A 7,538-nucleotide genomic window follows, 5' to 3' on the forward strand; every position below is an offset into this window, starting at 1 on the left:
CAGATCCTGCAGTTCTTCTACATTTACACTCAGCAACAGTGTTATCAGTGAATTTTATCATTGATGTCCTTTCACCTTGAATTTTAATCCCATTCTTGACCCGAAAGGGAATTTTTGTTATTGCTTCTTCAGTGTATTAATTGGAGAGTAGGTGTGCAAGATTAGGTTCCTGTCTGACACCATTTTTAATTTGAGCATGTAACACTCCGATTTTATGTATCCCGCTCGATCAGGATCTGATAGCAGCCCAAATAAATTTTAATTAATGTGACCGTGTACCTAATGGGGCTGGCAATCGGATTTGACTGCTACGGAGTTGTTACATTCCATTTTGTCCTTCTCAAATGCTGTAATAATGAAATGTCTGGTGACAAGAAGAACGCCAACACAGCTTCATTAATCAAGAACCTACATTCGTCTCAAAAACACAAGAAAAGGAGACAGCCACTGCCTTCGTCATACATGTTTAATTACGGCTAATCTCAGCACAGGCCTCTTCGTTATTCATTATTGTCACACGCAAATTCAATCACTGCAATCCAACACTGCAATCCAAATGATGCCGGCGCGGTAGATGCGAAACCAAATAAATATCGTCACAAAAATATCACTGATCACTCTCGTAATTAAACTTCTTCACTTTCCCGTATTTTTCTAACACAAAGGGGTTAAACCGCGGCGATGGCCACTCCCTTTGTCGGTAAACCTTGTATCACAGCAACCGGCCTCCGCACGGCTCGGCCCGTAACCCAGAACTGACTGACTCAACTCTCACTCGCTCTCGCAACCCGACACTATCGATTGTTTGCCCTTTCGACCTGTGCCGAGTGCAAACTTATAGTAAGGGCCTACGGACCCCTTACATCCCCGCCCTCGAAAACTTCTTTGGAGCCACAGGCGTAAAAGAATCGGCAAGGGAATTAAATATCGCTACATTTGAACAAAACACACAGTGTAAATAATTAATGAAATTACAATTCACCAAAATAATCCCTCGACTCCGGTAGTGGGCTGCCTCCACAATAATTTTTACAAAAGGTTATTACATCTCATAAACATGGCATTGTCCAAATTACAATTTTTATATCAAACAGCAATAGTCCTCTATAGTCCAATATTGAATGAAACACACAACATACAATCAAAAATTATTACTTGAACACATGACATATGAATTATTATACTACAAATTATTTGTTACAGGTTTTATACCCATTCTCAGATAATCTTCGATATGGAATATGCAATTCTAATTATAATACATCAGAAAACACAATGTAAATAAACATTTTCCTTTTTCAAATGTCCGTTTAACAACTAAATGTCCTAAATATATCTTAGCAGGTTTATTCGGGTCCTTGTAGCTCTCACTCTTGACTGGACCTCACCTGGAGTGTCATTCAGTTTTCCGGTCCCTCCACCTCTTCCTCTATAATCAGACGAATGATTAAAATGATTCCTTCGGTCATTACTTCCCTCTCGGTTTTGATCATTAGCTTGATTGTGTTCCTGTGATCGAACAGATTCCAACTGTTCCAGTATTTCCATCAAGGCCCCCCTATCTTTAATTAGGCTCCCGGATACAGTTTCTTGCATTCTCCGGGTCATTCTTCTTTTTATCGCTGATATCATTACGTCATTACTCAGGGGTTGTTCCAAGGTCTCGTTCAATTCCCACAAATGTTCGGCAAACTCTCTCAACGTTCCTCTCCATGTACTAAGTGACTTGCAGTGGAGTAGGTCCTCAATTGCTGCACACTGATGACTTTTGGACCAGTATTACTTCAAGAATTCCTCTTCAAACTGATCATAACTAGTAGTCCCTTCCTTCTTCCTGACTCCCCAAGTGGAGGCCTCACCTTCCATTCTATCTATTGCAAATTGAATCTTGTGTGAGTCTTTAAGATGCGCTGGGAAAACTCCTTTTAACCATTTTATAAATATCATTGGGTGCAACCCTCCTTTCGGTCTAAATTTCTGCCCTGTATTATTTTGGACGTACCGATTATCACTGCTCATTAAGGTAACGACTCTACCTTCCCCAACGGTTAAAGTGGCACTGCTAATTCGTTTATCAATTTCTTCTGTCTTGCTCTCCAATTGCTGCACTCCCTGTTGTAATTGCCTGACCTCCATTGCAATCCTCTTGTTATCCTCTTCTCGTTGCACGGCTATAGCATTTCTCAGATTGACAGCCAGTTGGTTTTGCCTATCTCCTATCCCCTTAACCGCATCATTGCATTGTTTCTGCATCTGCGTCACCTTGGCGATCCTTTCTCCCAATTCGGCTTTAGTTTCTTCAACATCGTCTTCTATCTTTTTTGTCAACTTTTCTTCCATTTTCTCCACATCTCCCTGGACTTGGTCTACGCTCTTCTGTAGCTTCCTCTCTCTCTCGTCGATGTCCATCTTCAGTCGTTCTTGTAACTCCTGTATTTCCTTCTTCAGATTACATTCCATCTTCATCTGCGATGTTTTGATCTCTTGTGCTATAGTTTCTTGTAAATCTTCCTTTAATGATTTGTCGAATATTTCGTCCCTTTCTCTAGCTTCTTGTAAACTTTTCTCTAATGATGCGTTATTTTCTTGTAAACCCTTTAGTGATTCTCTTGTTTCTTGTAAACCTTTCTCTAATGATTCTCTGAGACCTTTCTCTAATGATTCTCGGGATATTCTTCCCTCTTTCCTAGTTTCTTGTAAATCTTTCCTTAATGATGCGTTAGTCTCCTTTATCAAGTCTACCAACATCGACCACTTATCTGCATCCTCTGAAACTGGCCTAGCTCTCGTCGTTTGTCCCGGTGTCTCGGGATAACTAGTTGAATGTGCTGATGTGCTTCCTAATGACAATCCACAATCACTGATTCCAGAATCATCTCTGTCTTCTTGTCCTATCTCTTTCCTTTCAACTACTGCCTCACAAACCTGCTTATCTTCAGTAGACATGTTTGGTTTATTTTTGATGCACTGGCAAGTAATATAAAATAACCTCTAGTAACCCAAAACACTCCTAATTACCATGAAACTAATCAAACAGTACCTGCAGTATTTTCAGTTAATCCCAAAATGGATACAATATGCATAAGTACTGAACATAATGACTCTCAAAACCTAATAACTTCAAATATCAATTCTCGCATACACAGCTTATGTAAAATGTTCTAAACAAGATAAATCACACCACTCATAAAATCTATAAATGTAAAATCCCCAAAAACAATAAGCATATCTGTATAATTACCATTTAGACAACGCAGTATGCATAAATAAGTATGCTATATTTCAAACTATGTTTCGCAAACTTTTCGGAAATTACTGTAATTGGGCACTTTTCCTAGCGTGAAAACCCGTTTACAAATGTTTATTTACCGCGAAGACTGCACACTACAATTAAATGTTATGTCAACCAGTGGTCTTCACTCACCAACCGACGTTACCACGAGTCGCGATGTTTTGACGTTTGAAGTGGGCGTGGCGCTGTACTGCTGCCGGAGCCGCGTGAAGTCGCGCTGAAGATCTGCGGCGAGACGTCGTAGTTCTCCGCCGGCCGCTCCGTGGCGCTGCAGGCGGGCGTAGTTTGTAGTTTGGCCGCTAGATGCCGGGTCGGCGCTCGGTGTCTCGAAGTCGCGCTGCGGCGGGACGTCGTAGTTCTCAGCCGGCCGCTCCGTGTCGCTGCAGGCGGGCGTAGTTTGTAGTTCGGCCGCTACCATATTTACTCGAATCTAAGCCGCACTCGAATCTAAGCCGCACCTGAAAAATGAGACTCGAAATAAAGGAAAAAATAATTTCCCGAATCTAAGCCGCAGCTGAAATTTGAGACTCGAAATTCAAGGGGAGAGAAAAGTTTTAGGCCGCACCTCCAAATCGAAACAAAGTTGGTCCATTGTAATATGAGACAGAATTCAGGTCGAATGAATGACGATACAGCTACAGTAGTTTGGTTCGAGCCGTAAGCTTAGCAGTTAAGCTTTACCAGGTAGCCATTGCTATGCGTCAGGCGCTCCGTCCTTATTTATGCGGGTACCCTTCGTTTTTCACGTGCTTCGTCTGGTTTAAATTGATTGCTTATTATTCTTTGATCTGATAATTGCCGTTCTCTTTGTTATAGGTATTTTCGTCACTCTAAGCTGAAAATGCATTACTGTACTGTGTCATGCATTGTTTGTCGCATTCCGATAATGAATGTTCACGACCTGTCGCCGCTCGCGGCATGGTTTGCTTTTGTGCGTGCTACCGCCGCTTACAATAAAAAAAAGAGAGAGTAATTGTCTCAGTAGCGAAACAATGGCAATAGACTGCTATTTGTTGTTATTTACACTGCTCCTTTCTTTGATAATGATCAACAAGAACCAAATAATAAACTGCGTATGATAGAAGATGTTCTGAACGAGAGTTTAGCGAAAATTTTTCTCCGTCTGAAAATCTTTGCAGACGCCTCTTTAGTACATTATTTTCTGCACAGAAATTAGAGCCATCTTAGATTTAAAAATCTAGTCAGTTGCCGTGCTTCGTTTCTGACTGTATCACTATTAGGCATAAGAATAATACGAATATGAACATGACATATGTGTATACTTCCGCGTTTGTGTTGTCTCACTCTAGTTTCGTAGTTTATTAGGCAGACAGGATTTAAATGAGATAGCAGCAAACACGAAAGAATACATGGCAAATTGTTTATATTCGTATTATTCTTATGGTGAAGAGAATACTGCATGTGATTCAGAATTCACAAAAGTTCCCATTAGCAACCATCTCTTCTCACAGGTAGAAAAAAATCAGAACGTAGAATTGGCCATACTGACAAACATCGCAAACGGTCTTGCCAGTCGGATTTTCATAGTACATTGAAAAGCTGCTACATTCGAAGATGAACAATACGGAATTTGTATTTACTTCGTTGGATAATGTATGAAAATGCAGTGGTCGAAATTCGGGGCGGAGAAAAAAGCTCGTCTTCCACCTTTTCTTTTAATTTATTTACTGACGCAGAGGTTTTGGCGCCAGTATTTATCTTTGTGCCTGTAAAGCATGCCTGTGTAGCGCTACATATATTCGACGGCAGAAGTTAGTTGTGGCGGCACCTACCAACATATTTCAGAACTTCCGCTTACTTTGCACCCGATTCTAAGCCGCAGGCGGTTTTTTGGATTACAAAAACCGGAAAAAAAGTGCGGCTTAGATTCGAGTAAATACGGTAGATGCCGGGTCGGCGCTCGGTGTAGTGCGTCTGTGCTTGAACTACTCCTTGCACAGGTAGTTGGGATGATGTGTGTAATCACCTCGCAGATCGAAGCTCTTTGACGCAGCTGCTACAGGGGTCTGCGTGACGTCACTCAATAATTGCGTCGCCACAATACATTGTCGTCCGCATAACAGTTTATAGGTCCACATGAAGCTGTCCGATTTTCACTATTCAAAGGGCAATTTCAGTCATAATATTATCATTAAACACTTCTTTAAAAACTTTCGTGACGAATTCTTAGTTCGTTTTGCTATAGTAATGTTCACACGTGTCTTTCTTTAGTGTCGACTTTTCACAGTTTTTCGCGCGGATTTACGCATTTGCACATTATAACACAGTTTATTGACACTATTACTCTTATCTAATATGGCAAGAAAAAACAGTTTAGTCACAATCGTAAGATGCTATTACTCCGTATTGTTCAAAAATGCACTGTTTCTTGTCATGATTTCAAAGTTTATGCTCTGTCTCGATCCAACATTGAAAAATATTTTCTCGCGTTAAGCAAGGTAAAATTACCTATTGTTCTTTACTATTCATCCGAAAATTGCACTAGTCCTGTCACGGTAAGCCAAGGGTGTAACACTCCGATTTTATGTATCCCGCTCGATCGGGATCTGATAGCAGCCCAAATAAATATTAATTAATGTGACCGTGTACCTAATGGGGCTGGCAATCGGATTTGACTGCTACAGAGTTGTTACATTCCATTTTGTCCTTCTCAAATGCTGTAATAATGAAATGTCTGGTGACAAGAAGAACGCCAACACAGCTTCATTAATCAAGAACCTACATTCGTCTCAAAAACACAAGAAAAGGAGACAGCCACTGCCTTCGTCATACATGTTTAATTACAGCTAATCTCAGCACAGGCCTCTTCGTTATTCATTATTGTCACACGCAAATTCAATCACTGCAATCCAACACTGCAATCCAAATGATGCCGGCGCGGTAGACGCGAAACCAAATAAATATCGTCACAAAAATATCACTGATCACTCTCGTAATTAAACTTCTTCACTTTCCCGTATTTTTCTAACACAAAGGGGATAAACCGCGGCGATGGCCACTCCCTTTGTCGGTAAACCTTGTATCACAGCAACCGGCCTCCGCACGGCTCGGCCCGAAACCCGGAACTGACTGACTCAACTCTCACTCGCTCTTGCAACCCGACACTATCGATTGTTTGCCCTTTCGACCTGTGCCGAGTGCAAACTTATAGTAAGGGCCTACGGACCCCTTACAAGCACTTGGTCCTTGGTCTTTCAACCTTATTGTTCCCTCTTGTTTTGTACACATTGAATATTACCTGTCTTTCCCTATAACTCACACCTATTTTTCTCAAAATTTCGAAAATCATGCATTTGACATTGTCGAATTCTTATCTTTTTTTAAATTTATTTATTTATTGTATTTTTTTTGCATGGAGACACCAACTGGTGTCTTTTGCAAACGTCATAGCATTTTTTTATAAGTTTAGTACAGTCATTTATACATATGTGATTACATATACATGATACAAATGTACTATTGTACCTAATAAGGCACAATATTGGGTGTTACATCGTACCTATTACAAATATTCAGATTTTACACAACTCTCTCTCTCTCTCTCTCTCTCTCTCTCTCTCTCTCTCTATATATATATATATATATATATATATATATATATATATATATATATATATATATATAATTTATTTTAGTTTAATATTAATATTCACTTAAAGAATATAAACACTTGTCAATCAAGAAATATTTCAGTTTCAATTTGAATAAGTTTCCTTTGTGGCACCTTATAGAGCTCGACAATTTGTTGTACCATATTTGACCACTAATGCATGGACTATGGTCTGTTGTTTTTAATTTTGTTCTTTGTCTGTAGTTGTTGTTGAGGTCTTCAGTCCTGAGACTGGTTTGATGCAGCTCTCCATGCTACACTATCATTGATTATACAGTAAAGCTGCATGCCCTTGCGAAAAATTATGGCTGTAGTTTCCCCTTGCTTTCAGCCGTTCGCAGTACCAGCACAGCAAGGTCGTTTTGGTTAATGTTACAAGGCTAGATCAGTCAATCATCCAGACTGTTGCCCCTGCAACTACTGAAAAGGCTGCTGCCCCTCTTCAGGAACCACACATTTGTCTGGCCTCTGAACGGATACCCCTCCGTTGTGGTTGCACCTATGGTAGAGCCATCTGTATCGCTGAGGCACGCAAGCCTCCCCACCAACGGTAAGGTCTATGGTTCATGGGGGGTTGTCTGTAGTAGCAGTCTTTATTTCTTGTATTATAGGCAT

General features: G+C 40.4%; 1 long non-coding RNA gene across 1 annotated transcript; it reads right to left on the reverse strand.

Annotated features, from left to right (window-relative positions):
- Positions 1 to 392: 392 nt before the first annotated feature.
- LOC126262615 (uncharacterized) lies at positions 393 to 6,476 on the reverse strand. Its single transcript, XR_007546746.1, has 2 exons — positions 6,330 to 6,476; positions 393 to 706 (listed from the first exon to the last, which is right to left on the reverse strand). It is a non-coding gene; the product is annotated as an uncharacterized LOC126262615 (long non-coding RNA).
- Positions 6,477 to 7,538: the final 1,062 nt, after the last annotated feature.

The sequence above is a fragment of the Schistocerca nitens genome, chromosome 6 (genome assembly GCF_023898315.1).
Source record: "Schistocerca nitens isolate TAMUIC-IGC-003100 chromosome 6, iqSchNite1.1, whole genome shotgun sequence".
NCBI lineage: Eukaryota > Metazoa > Arthropoda > Insecta > Orthoptera > Acrididae > Schistocerca > Schistocerca nitens.